Source organism: Oncorhynchus keta, chromosome 10 (assembly GCF_023373465.1).
Source record: "Oncorhynchus keta strain PuntledgeMale-10-30-2019 chromosome 10, Oket_V2, whole genome shotgun sequence".
Taxonomy (NCBI): domain Eukaryota; kingdom Metazoa; phylum Chordata; class Actinopteri; order Salmoniformes; family Salmonidae; genus Oncorhynchus; species Oncorhynchus keta.
In genome coordinates, this window is record NC_068430.1 from 23,221,019 (window position 1) to 23,234,459 (window position 13,441).

Below are 13,441 nucleotides of genomic sequence, written 5' to 3' on the forward strand. Positions count from 1 at the left end.
TCTGTGTTGTCTGTTCACACTGCTATGCTTTATCTTGGCCAGTTTGCAGTTGTAAATGAGAACTTGTTCTCAACTAGCCTACATGGTTAAATAAAGGTGAAATGAAACAACATCAAGACATCTGTCAGGAAGTTAAAGTTTGGTCGCAAATGGGTCTTCCAAAATGGACAATAACCCCAAGCATACTTCCAAAGTTGTGGCAAAATGGCATAAGGACAACAAAGTCAAGGTATTGGAGTGGCCATCACAAAGCCCTGACCTCAATCCTATAGACAATTTGTGTGCAGAACGGAAATAGCGTGACCAAGCAAGGAGGCCTACAAACCTGACTCAGTTACACCAGCTCTGTCAGGAGGAATGGGCCAAAATTCACCCAACTTATTGTGGGAAGCTTGTGGAAGGCTACCTGAAATGTTTGACCCAAGTTAAACAATTTAAAGGCAATGCTACCAAATACTAATTGAGTGTATGTAAACTTCTGACCCACTGGGAATGTGATGAAAGAAATAAAAGCTGAAATAAATCTCTACTATTATTTTGACATTTCACATTCTTAAAATAAAGTGGTGATCCTAACTGACCTAAAACAGGGACTTTCCACTTGGATTAAAATGTCAGGAATTGTGAAAAACTGAGTTTAAATGTATTTGGCTCAGGTGTATGTAAACTTCTGACTTCAACTGTAGACAATTGCATTGGCTATAATACACCACAGTAGGCCTAATGCCTAGTCAAACATGTGCTCAAATAAACATTACAGTAATGTTGAAATGTATACATAATATTAATACACTGAGTATGAATGATATATTATAGAAAATAGCCTAGCTCCATAAATGAGTAACGCTAATAAAAAGCTAATCGCTAACAGTCATGCTCATGCATTCTAATGCAAAATGCTAACAGTAATGCTAACGCTAGCGGGAGCGCGAGCTAGCTAACAAGCTCAACACACAGTAATTATACAAAATAGACCACAAAACTTAACTCCACATAATATGACACCTATCTCAAGGCACTTACGTTTGGATGAACGTGCAATTAAACATCAGGCATACAGGAGGAAAACCTCCTGCTAAAGTTTACTGTGAAACTGCTCATCCGGATGGAGAAAGCATGTTTCTGACCACACATCGTGCTGGGGTCATAGATTAATATGAAGTCCCAGGGATTAAGTTTGTTGATTGGTGTAACAAGATGGTGATATGTACTTGGCGTCACCTTGACCAATAAGACAGTAACAAACGTGTGGATCCTCTGAATGAGACTATGCTGCCAGACGAGAACTAACCAGAAGGGACGGCTAGAATAAACTGGCCGTTTTAACATGCTTCAGAGTTATTGAATTAACTTGTCAGGTGACACTGAGGTGGTCAGGTTTGCCACATCTTCAACCAACTTCTATTGTATTCTACTCTATCAGAAAACTATAAGGGCACAAGACGAAACGCAGATGCAGACACAGGAGGCAGATGGTTTGAGTCGGATATTTATTACATTCAAAAGGGGTAGGCAAGAGAATGGTCGTGGACAGGCAAAAGGTGAAACCAGTTCAGAGATTAGGAGGTACAGTGTGTCAGGCAGAATGGTCAGGCAGGTGGGTACAGAGTCCAGAAAACAGCCAAGGGTCAAAACCGGGAGGACTCATAAAAGAGAATAGACAAGGCAGGAGCACAGGGAAACCATACTAGTTGACTTGGAAAATACAAGACAAACTGGCACAGAGAGACAGATATATACACCAGGGATAACAAGCGACACCTGGAGGGGATGGAGACAATAACAAGGATAGGTGAAACTGATCAGGGTGTGACAGAAAACATTATTTATCCATTAATTTATCATGCAGCAGCCAAGCCTGGAATGCATTTCTTCACTCTAAAGGTGTTTGGGTAAATGTAGAGCCTTATATGTATCTCAAGACATGGCTCTAGGTAAATTATGCAAAACTGAATTTTCCATGTTATGCCTATGACCTACTGTATTTTGCCGGCTATGACATAGGCACCGAGTTTCTATGCGCAATATCACAGATGCGCAATATCACACATGCGCAATATCGCGAGACTGTCAGAAACGCTTGCGAAACAGACCAAACAAGCCGGGATTTGTGGTTTAAGAAGTCAATTGATAGAAGTGAAAAAATATTCCTTAGGTGTTAATTTTCTCGAAATCTAAATACATAACCTAGATTCGATCCAATGTGTTAATTAGTTGAACATGTTTTTATTCCAACCTTGTGAAAGGGACAAACGGATACGTTTTCATTTTTCTCAAAAACAACTTTATATCGATGGAGTGCGTTTGATTTGACGGCTTGCACATGCGCAGTTCGGCGCGAGACGACCGTTAGACCCAATGACGGGTTTCTACGATTGAGTTTAGATATCCAACGTCGCCATGACATCGCCTACAAGTGTGGTCGGGGATTTCTATTGGAGAAGCAGTTTTAGCTTATCTTCATATTGTACTTCTCTTTGACATAGGTCCTCGCATTAATCAAAGCAACTGGTTGCTATGGCATCCGGGAGAGGTCGCCCGTCAACCAATCAGAGATGAATTCCCACGGTCTTATCAACCAATGAAAATAGGACTCTGGGAATAGCGGAAATACATGAAACCCATACCACAAATACATTTTTTGCTCATACCACGTGTTTATAGGGAATCGCGAGTTGATGATCGCATAAAGCCAAGGTAAATATGCATTCACCGGTAAAAACGGTTTATAACATTTATAAGTTGATCATTTTGCCTGGCGGTAAATTAAGTAAATTCTACCTATATGCATACAGAACAATTTCTGACTATTTTGCACGGCGACCTAACGTTAGCTAACTACCAAACTAAAGCTAACGGTACCCTCGCTAGAAGCACTAGCAGTAACCATAAATGAACGTTGTGGATCAGTCTTAACACTTTCCAGCATTAAATAGAGAGGTTTCTAACATTGTTTTTCTAAGGCAGTGGTGGAAAAAGTACCCAATTGTCATACTTGAGTAAAAGTTAGAATTTTTGATATTTTTTGTTAACCTTTTATAGAAAATAACTAAAGTAAAAGTCACCCAGTAAAATACTACATAAGTAAAAGTCTAAAAGTATTTTAAATATACTTTAGTATCAAAAGTAAATGTAATTGCTGAAATATACTTAAATATCAAATATAAGAGTATTAATAATGTCAAATCCCTCATTATGCAAACCAGTCAGCCCAAGTTTTTTACATATATTTATTTATTTACGGATAACCAAGGGCACATTCCCAACACTCAGACATTAATTTCCAACGGAAGCATTTGTGTTTAGGCAGTCCACCAGATCAGAGGCAGTAGGGATATCAAGAGAACATCCTGGGTCAAGTGCAAGAATTTGATTATTTTCTTGTCAAAATGTAATGAGTACTTTTGGGTGTCAGGGAAAACGTATGAAGTAAAAAGTACATTATTTTCTTTAGGAATGTAGTGAAGTAAAAGTTGTTAAAACTATAAATAGTAAAGTACAGAAAATCCCCAAAATGACTTATGCTGTACATGAAAGTATTTTTACTGAAATACTTTACACCACTGTTCTAAGGCAATGTCAGAGACCAAGCTTTTTCTCAACGCTCTCATAAAGAGTTTGTGTAACTTGTGTGCAAATGTGTTCCTCCAGTCTTTATTGTTATGCCTGTAGATTTGGAACAGTGACTTTTCATTTCACTGTCAACTCTGTGTCTGTGTGTGAGATAAGAGAGGTCTCTGGTGGTGGTGTAGGCTTAGAGTCACAGAGCCATGTCTTTGGTTTCAAAGGATTACATTTTCTCTCACCGGAGCAAACACCTATAATTTGGAACCCGACTCAGGTTGCATAGTTGCCCACTCTTTGATATACAGTACCAGTTAAAAGTTTGGACACACCTACTCATTCAAGGGTTTTCATTTATTTTTACTATTTTCTACATCGTAGGATAATAGTGAAGACATCAAAACTATGAAATAACACATATGGAGCCATGTAGTAACACAAAAAGTGTTAATTAAACAAATCAAAATATATTTTGTATCTTAGATTTTTTTAAAGTAGCCACCCTTTGCCTTGACAGCTTTGCACACTCTTGGCATTCTCTCAACCAGCTTCATGGGGAATGCTTTTCCAACAGTCTTGAAGGAGTTCCCACATATGCTGAGCACTTGTTGGCTGCTTTTCCTTCACTCTGTGGTCAAACTCATCCCAAACCATCACTAGCACATTAGAGGCTGCTGCCTATAGGCATAGACTAGAAATCACTGGCCACTTTAACCTCACTACGGTACGTGGGACGCTACCTGGCCAACATCCAGTGAAATTGCAGAGCGCCAAATTCAAAACCAGAAATACTCATTATAAAAATTCATAAAACATACAAGTGTTATACATTGGTTTAAAGATGAACTTCTTGTTAATCCGGTGTCAGATTTCAAAAAGGCTTTACGGCGAAAGCATACTATGCGATTATCTGAGAATAGCGCCCAGCAGACAAATCATTACAACAGTTACCAGTCAAGTAGAGGAGTTACACAAGTCAGAAATGGAGATACAAATTAATCACTTACCTTTGATGATCTTCATATGGTTGCACTCACAAGACTTCATTTACTCAATAAATGTTTGTTTTGTTCGATAAAGTCCCTGTTTATATCCAAAAACCTCAGTTTTGTTCTCGCGTTTTATTCAGTAATCCACAGGCTCAAACGCAGTCACAACAGGCAAACGAAAAATCCAAATAGTATCCGTAAAGTTTGTAGAAACATTTCAAACTATGTTTATAATCAATCCTCAAGTTGTTTTTAGCCTAAATAATCAACAATATTTCAACCGGACAATAATGGCTTCAATATAAAAGGTAAACAAGAAAGGCGTGCTCTCGGTCGCACGTATGAAAAAGCTCTGGGACATTGTCTTGCATTACTCGCATGTATATACTGTATTCTATACAATTCTACTGTATCTTAGTCTGTTCCGATCTGATATCGCTTGTCCATAGGTACACTGCTCAAAAAAATAAAGGGAACACTAAAATAACACATCCTAGATCTGAATGAAATAAATATTCTTATTAAATACTTTTTTCTTTACATAGTTGAATATGCTGACAACAAAATCACACAAATTATCAATGGAAATCAAATTTATCAACCCATGGCGGTCTGGATTTGGAGTCACACTCAAAATTAAAGTGGAAAACCACACTACAGGCTGATCCAACTTTGGTGTAATGTCCTTAAAACAAGTCAAAATGAGGCTCAGTAGTGTGTGTGGCCTCCACGTGCATGTATGACCTCCCTACAATGCCTGGACATGCTCCTGATGAGGTGGCGGATGGTCTCCTGAGGGATCTCCTCCCAGACCTGGACTAAAGCATCCGCCAACTCCTGGACAGTCTGTGGTGCATGGAGCGAGACATGATGTCCCAGATGTGCTCAATTGTATTCAGGTCTGGGGAACGGGCGGGCCAGTCCATAGCATCAATGCCTTCCTCTTGCAGGAACTGCTGACACACTCCAGCCACATGAGGTCTAGCATTGTCTTGCATTAGGAGGAACCCAGGGCCAACTGCACCATCATATGGTCTCACAAGGGGTCTGAGGAGCTCATCTTGGTACCTAATGGCAGTCAGGCTACCTCTGGCGAGCACATGGAAATAAATGCCACACCATGGCTGACCCACCGCCAAACCGGTCATGCTGGAGTATGTTGCAGGCAGCAGAACGTTCTCCACGGCGACACCAGACTCTGTCATGTCTGTCACGTGCTCAGTGTGAACCTGCTTTCATCTGTGAAGAGCACAGTGCGCCAGTGGCGAATTTGTCAACCTTGGTGTTCTCTGGCAAATGCCAAACGTCCTGCACGGTGTTGGGCTGTAAGCACAACCCCCACCTGTGGACGTCGGGCCCTCATACCACCCTCATGGAGTCTGTTTTTGACCGTTTGAGCAGACACATGCACATTTGTGGCCTGCTGGAGGTCATTTTGCAGGGCTCTCGCAGTGCTCCTCCTGCTCCTCCTTGCACAAAGGCGGAGGTAGCGGTCCTGCTGCTGGGTTGTTGCCCTCCTACGGCCTCTTCCACGTCTCCTGATGTCCTGGCCTGTCTCCTGGTAGCGCCTCCATGCTCTGGACACTATGCTGACAGACACAGCAAACCTTCTAGCCACAGCTCGCATTGATGTGCCATCCTGGATGAGCTGCACTACCTGAGCCACTTGTGTGGGTTGTATACTCCGTCTCATGCTACCACTCAAGTGAAAGCACCGCCAGCATTCAAAAGTGAGCAAAACATCAGCCAGGAATCATAGGAACTGTGGTCACCACTGTGGTCTGTGGTCACCACCTGCAGAACCACTCCTTTATTGGGGGTGTCTTGCTACTTGCCTATAATTTCCACCTGTTGTCTATTCCATTTGCACAACAGCATGTGACATTTATTGTCAATCAGTGTTGCTTCCTAAGTGGACAGTTTGATTTCACAGAAGTGTGATTGACTTGGAGTTACATTGTGTTGTTTAAGTGTTCCCTTTATTTTTTTGAGCAATGTATATAGTCTTACTTCATTCCTACTTAGATGTGTGTGTATTGGGTTTATGTTGTGTAATTAGTTTGATATTACTTGTTAGATATTACTGCACTGTCGGAGCTAGATGCACAAGCAATTCGCTACACCTGCAATAACATCTGCTAATCACGTGTGTGAACAATAACATTTTATTTTAATTGGGTTGAGGCAGGTGATTGTGGAGGCCAGGTCATCTGATGCAGCACTCCATCACTCTCCTTGGTCAAATAGCCCTTCCAGAGCTTGGGGGTGTTTTTTGGGTCATTGTCCTGTTGAAAAACAAATGATAGTCCCATTAAGCTCAACCCAGATGGGATATCACTTCAGAATGTTGTGGTAGCCATGCTGGTTAAGTGTGCCTTGACCCACACTTGCTGCGGAGATCACCCCATCCATTCACCTACTGGTTGGAACGAGGATCTCAAATTTGGACTCAAGTTTTTCTTGGCCCAAGCAAGTCTCTTCTTATTATTGGTGTCCTTTAATAGTGATTTCTTTGCAGAAATTCAACCATGAAGGCCTGATTCACACAGTGTTCTCTGAGCAGTTGATGTTGAGATGTGTCTGTTACTTGAACTCTGTGAAGCATTTATTTGGGCTGCAATCTGAGTCTGGTAGCTATTTAATGAACTTATCCTCTGCAGCAGAGGTAACTCTGGGTCTTCCTTTTTTGTGTTGGTCCTCATGAGAGCCAGTTTCATCGTAGTGCTTGATGGTTTATGCGACTACACTTGAAGAAACTTTAAAAGGTCTTGAAATTTTCTGTATTGACTGACCTTCATGTCTTCAAGTAAGGATTTACTGTTGTTTCCCTTTGCTTATTTGAGCTGTTCTTGCCATAATATGGACTTGGTCTTTTACCAAATAGGTCTGTCTATCTTCTGTATACCACCCCTACTTTGTCACAACACAACTGATTGGCTCAAACACATTAAGAAGGAAATAAATTCCACAAATTAACTTTTAACAAAGCACACCTGTTAATTGAAATGCATTCCAGGAGACTACTTCATGAAGCTGGTTGAGAGAATGCCAAGAGTGTGCAAAGCGGTTGTCAAGGCAAAGGGTAGCCACGTTGAAGAATCTCAAATATAAACACTTTTTTGGTTACTACATGATTCCATGTGTTATTTCATAGTTTTGATGTCTTCACTATTATTCTACAATGTAGAAAATAGTTAAAATAAAGAAAAACCCTTGAATGAGTAGGTGTGTCCAAACTATTGACTGGTACTGGAGATAGCCTAGTGAGTGCTTCTAATGTCTGACAAACCTGTCAAATGGTAGCCTAATTTGTTCTTATCTGAACCTATACTGGAAGTGTAATTTTCTTGGCTAATTGAAGAACAAGCTAGATCTAAGAGTGTATTCATTTTGAATCAGTTTCTAATCCAACTGAAATTTGCCCTGGCTAGCACCTCATCATGATGTTATACAGGCCATTGACCCTGAGGGTTACTCACTTTAGATGGTGTTCTTTTCCAGGCCTTACGTAGGGCATGTAGGGTATCCCTCAGAAATGAGAGACCTCTTCCCGGCAGTGACGTTAAGCCTTTCTCACCCTAACCCAAACTATCTGTCCCTACAGCTAGCCACCTACCGTGGTGATATGTTCCTGTTCCTGCACCTGTGGGGTACATTTACTGTGTGGAAATAATTGGGTCCATGCAGCTGGTCTGATGACACACTGGCCTTCCACTGGAGATGGATGGTCAAGACAGGAGACGAAGGCTTTTCTTGCACATAGCTTCTCCGAGTAGTCCATGTAGCTCCAGTCCAATGCAAACTATCTCAGAAGGATTAGGTGTGAGGTGGGGGAAGTACAATTTGAGTTGGGACACATTAAGTTGTGTGTGCGTGCGCGCACGCTCTGTGTATCCACCTGTGTCCTCCTGAATGACAGGCATTTGACAACCTGCTGTGAGATGCCTTACCTCAGCCAACTCTGACACATTTTTGGAGAGAGACAACCATGGATCGACACATGACATGTTTACCAGAAAACAGAACAGCAATTCTGTGGAAATGGTGGTTGTGTTACATAACCAGCCTATGGAACCTCTCCCTCCTAGGTCATCTGGTCTGGTACTGACCCAACCTTCAGAACCCTGCCTTCCTCCTGTCTTGCCCTCATTCTTCTTTCCCTCAGACTTCCTGGGGTTTCCAAGAACTAGCCACTCTGTGGTTCTGCATAGCAGCGAAATCAATCTGACAAGGCAAGGCGTGTTGTAGAGAGCTGCTGACAACCTGTCCATATCTCATAGTGGGGTGATGGCAGGTTGGGTTAGGAAGAAGACCCTTGGAAAGTTCAGTGTTCCTCTGATGCGTACAGGAGGTTATAAGAAACTGGCCTAATGAATAGCTTTTAACATAGGCCCAATAGCAGAAGTTCATTAAAACCATATGTTCCGTTGAGTTGTTGGTTGCATTAGAATTAGCTGCCTCTTAAATGGCAGGTTTAAAAGCTAAAAAGCTGTGTATCATGATGGAACAAAAACACTGGGCTAATCTTGCCATGTCTGTCCTTCATAGATTAAATTGCTCCCCTCAACCAAACGCATGTTTTGTTATTGCAGGCATTGTCAAGGTTGAGACACCTCTGGTCCTGGACATCTCACCTGTTTTAAATGTTTTTATTCTAGTCTGTCATTTGGATGAGAGGGAAAGAAACACATGTTTTACATTGTCAGCATCACTCTCATATTTTACCTTTATTTAACTAGACAAGTCAGTTAAGAACATATTCTTATTTTCAATGACGGCCTAGGAACAGTGGGTTAACTACCTGTTCAGGGGCAGAACGACAGATTTGTACCTCGGGGATTTGAACTTGCAACCTTCCGGTTACTAGTCCAACGCTCTAACTACTAGGCTACCCTGCTGCCCTGACAATAGAGTTATTGCAGAGTTGGCTGGAGGCCACAATTCCCTACCCCATTAGCACGCCCCTGGTCCTCCCCTCCACCCTCCTTTCCCAGACCCACAGTGTCTGTTAATCTGAGATCCCTCTGACGTTTGGGCTCAGATCTCTCTCTCTCACACACACACACACACTCCTGTTCCGCTGACACTGTGATTACTGGGGCTTAGTGGGTTGGGCACACACTCGGAGTGGGGCGGGGTAATGGTTAGCACCATAGCAACAGGATGAAAATGGCAGAGACATCGAAAGGACAGGATAAATTTACACACTCACTCATTTGCCCTAATATGGCTCTGCTCACACGCCAATTTATGTAGCCTAAGCCATCAGAGACATTCAGTCACATATCCTTAATAAGCTTTTTAGACACACAGATGCTTTTAACCTCTTGCGTCCACCCGACACGCAGGCGTCCCATCTAGACATCTGGAAATGCAAATGCACTACGCTAAATGCTAATAGCACTCGTTAAAACTCAAACGTTCATTACAACACACATGCAGGGTACTGAATTAAAGCTACATTCGTTGTGAATCCAGCCAACAAGTCAGATTTTTAAAATGCTTTTCGGCGAAAGCATGGGAAGCTATTATCTGATAGCATGCAACACCCCAAAAGACCCGCAGGGGACGTAAACAAAATAATTAGCATAGTCGGCGCTACACAAAACGCAGAAATAAAATATAAAACATTCATTACCTTTGACGATCTTCTTTGTTGGCACTCCTAGATGTCCCATAAACACCACTATTGGGTCTTTTTTCGATTAAATCGGTCCATATATACCCTAGATATCAATCTATGAAGACTGTGTGACCAAGGAAAAAACAGCGTTTTATAACGCAACGTCATTTTTTAAAATTAAAAAAGTCGATGATGAACTTTCACAAAACACTTCGAAATACTTTTGTAATGCAACTTTAGGTATTAGTAAACGTTAATAATCTATCAAATTGATCACGGGGCGATGTATATTCAATAGCTTCACGTCTTCAAATGTTCAGAAATTTCTACTCCAAAACATCCGGTCGTAGACCGGAAGAAATGGGCTGTCTCTTGTTTGTTTGACCAAGAAACAAAGCCTAGGCAATTGACAAGACTGGTGACATCATGTGGAAGCTGTAGGAATTGCAGTCTCGGCTCCAGGTAATGTGGTTTCCATTCAACAATACATTCAAGTGGCGCATTGATATATTTTCCAATTTTCAGTGATCAGATTTTCCTGCGCTTTTCGATGAAACGCACGTTCTGTTAGAGTCCCAGCCGTGATTTAACCAGTTTTAGAAATGTCTGAGTGTTTTCTATCCACACATACTAATCATATGCATATACTATATTCCTGGCATGAGTTGCAGAATGTTCGAAAAAGTAGGGGGTAGGATCAACAGGTTAATATAGCCTAGTCCAATTCTGTAATTATTATTTTGCCGAGCTTTAATGCAGAGTTTCCCAAACTAGGGGTCGAAACCCCATGCGGGGTCACCTGATTTTAAAAGGGGATTGTGAGAAAAATCAATAATTGGTTGTAGTAAACAGAGCGGTTTCTATTTACTTCCTACAAATGTGGCGCTGTCTTTTGAACTATGTAAGTTACAACATTTTATGAACCCATCACTGAAAGAGAAGACTCTCAGGAACACATACAGTATGTATCTTCTCTTTTCCTCAACAATGCCCACACGTGTAGTTAGAACACAGTGGACAAGACTAGGTGCTAAATCAGTGGAGGAACAATAACATAATGAATGACATGGAACTCTATTCCACATCAAGTAACTGACGCAAGCAGTAAAATTAGATTTAAAAAAACAGATTAAAAAAACACCTCATGGAAGCAACACAAACATTGGCACATGCGCACATACACACACACACACACGCGATAACATTCGCACTATACATACACATGGATTTAGTACTGTAGATATGTGGTGGAGTAGGGGCCTGTGGGCACACAGTGTGTGCAATCTGTGAATGTATTGTAATGTTTTAAAATGGTATAAACTGCCTTAATTTTAATTTTAATTTTGCCGAACCCCAGGAAAAGTAACTGCTGCTTTGGCAGCAACTAATGGGGATCCATAATAAATACAAATGATGCACATATTCTGTCAAAAGTACTTTCAGACTGATTTGTAATAGACTGCTGTAGCCCCAAGTGTGTGTGTGTATTAAACGTTTCATTTTTTTTCATATTTTTATTTATTTAATCAAAATGAGGTCGGGGCCAAAAGTTTGGGAACCCATGCTTTAATATCTTTCACACTCTTATGACTGATAGTTTAAACTAGTGATGGACAGATTGAGAGAGACATTTTGGATTTCTCTTTAGGCTGGCCTATTCTAGGACTGTGTGGATCATATGAAATCAGATATGACAACTGAGCCATATCTGATATTATCTATGCACACACACTGTCTGCCTTCTGCCAGGATGGGAGGGGGTTTCCCTGCCCCTGGGGGGGGGGGGACTAAAGCCCTTCTGGAGGGACACTATGGCTTTATTTGTGCACCATCAATTCTAAACCAAGGAGTGACACTGCCAGGAGAAGCAATAACTCTCCCTCCATACCTCTGATAGTCCAACATTTTAACTGCCAATCATCATTCCCTCCATAGGTCACAGACCGTCAGTAATTTGGTCACTGCCTGTTTTGTAAAGTGTATGTTGGTGTCTTGTTAAATGTATGACGTATATCCTAACCTCTGCTCTTTTGTTGTCCTGCCCTGTAGTGCTTAGCCTAGGGACATTCCATGTCATTTCAGCAAGCCATGACACCTACCATCTAAGATTTTCCTGAAATAATTTCTGTAGTTAGAAACAGACAACTATTTTTCAGGAATGCTTATCTTATCCAAGTTTTAATTTGAATTAGCCTTTATTTATTTATAGGATTCACGTAATATTCAACAAATTATAGCACCCAACATCTGCTTTGGACCAAACTTCTTCCTACCATTGAGTAAGACATGAGAAATCTAATAAAATGGTCAAAAGCCATCCAAGGACCCCCCACATCCCATGCAAATCCCACCCCAATAACCAGTATACAGGATCTGTTCTCTATGTTTGACACGTTAATGTGGAGCTGCGGCTTGGAGTATTGCTTCTTCAATATTTGTATCTGTGAATCTGGTAATGTTTTGTTTTCCTCTGTTAGAGAAATTAGCCATTGGAAGTCTCTTGCATTATTTACCATAAATCAGTGCGACAGTACCTTGTTTTGCCCACTAGATGCCACTGTTTCTGCTACTGCCACCACACCCTTTCATACATTTTCCAGGTTTATTAACCTCTTCAACCTATGGGGGCGCTATGTCATTATTGGATAAAAAGACGTGCCCGTTTTAAGCACAATATTTTGTCACGAAAAGATGCTCGACTATGCATGGAATTGACAGCCTTGGAAAGACAAAACTCTGACGTTTCCAAAACTGCAAAGATATTATCTGTGAGTGCCCCAGAACTAATGCTACAGGCGAAACCAAGATGAAGTTTCATACAGGAAATGCCCCAGATTCTGAATGCGCTGTGTTCCAATATCTCCTTATATGGCTGTCAATGCGCCAGGAATGAGCCTGCCCTTTGTGTCGTTTCTCCAAGGTGTCTGCAGCATTGTGACGTGTTTGTAGGCATATCATTGGAAGATTGACCATAAGAGACTACATTTACCTGGTGTCCCGCCCGGTGTCCTGTGTCGAAATTATTACGTAATCTGTAGGTCCATGCGCGTTCCATTTCTTCAGAAGAGAAAGTCAACTGCCACAAAGGATTTTATCGTTGATAGATATGTGAAAAACACCTTGAGGATTGATTCTAAACATCGGTTTGCCATGTTTCTGTCGATATTATGGAGTTAATTTGGAAAAAAGTTTGCGTTTTAATGTCTTAATTTTCGTTTTTTTTCTTACCCAAACGTGATGAAGAATGATGAAGAAAACGGACCGA

The 13,441-nt window shown here is 41.2% G+C and overlaps 1 protein-coding gene across 1 annotated transcript in view; it reads left to right on the plus strand.

The window, feature by feature from the left end:
* Positions 1 to 2,549: 2,549 nt before the first annotated feature.
* The window catches only part of LOC118388401 (inositol hexakisphosphate kinase 2-like), a 36,363-nt gene continuing 25,471 nt past the window's right edge, over positions 2,550 to 13,441 (plus strand). Inside the window, exon 1 of the mRNA XM_035777446.2 lies at positions 2,550 to 2,697. The gene's annotated coding sequence lies outside the window, so the exon portion shown is untranslated. The remainder of the gene's footprint in view (positions 2,698 to 13,441) is intronic.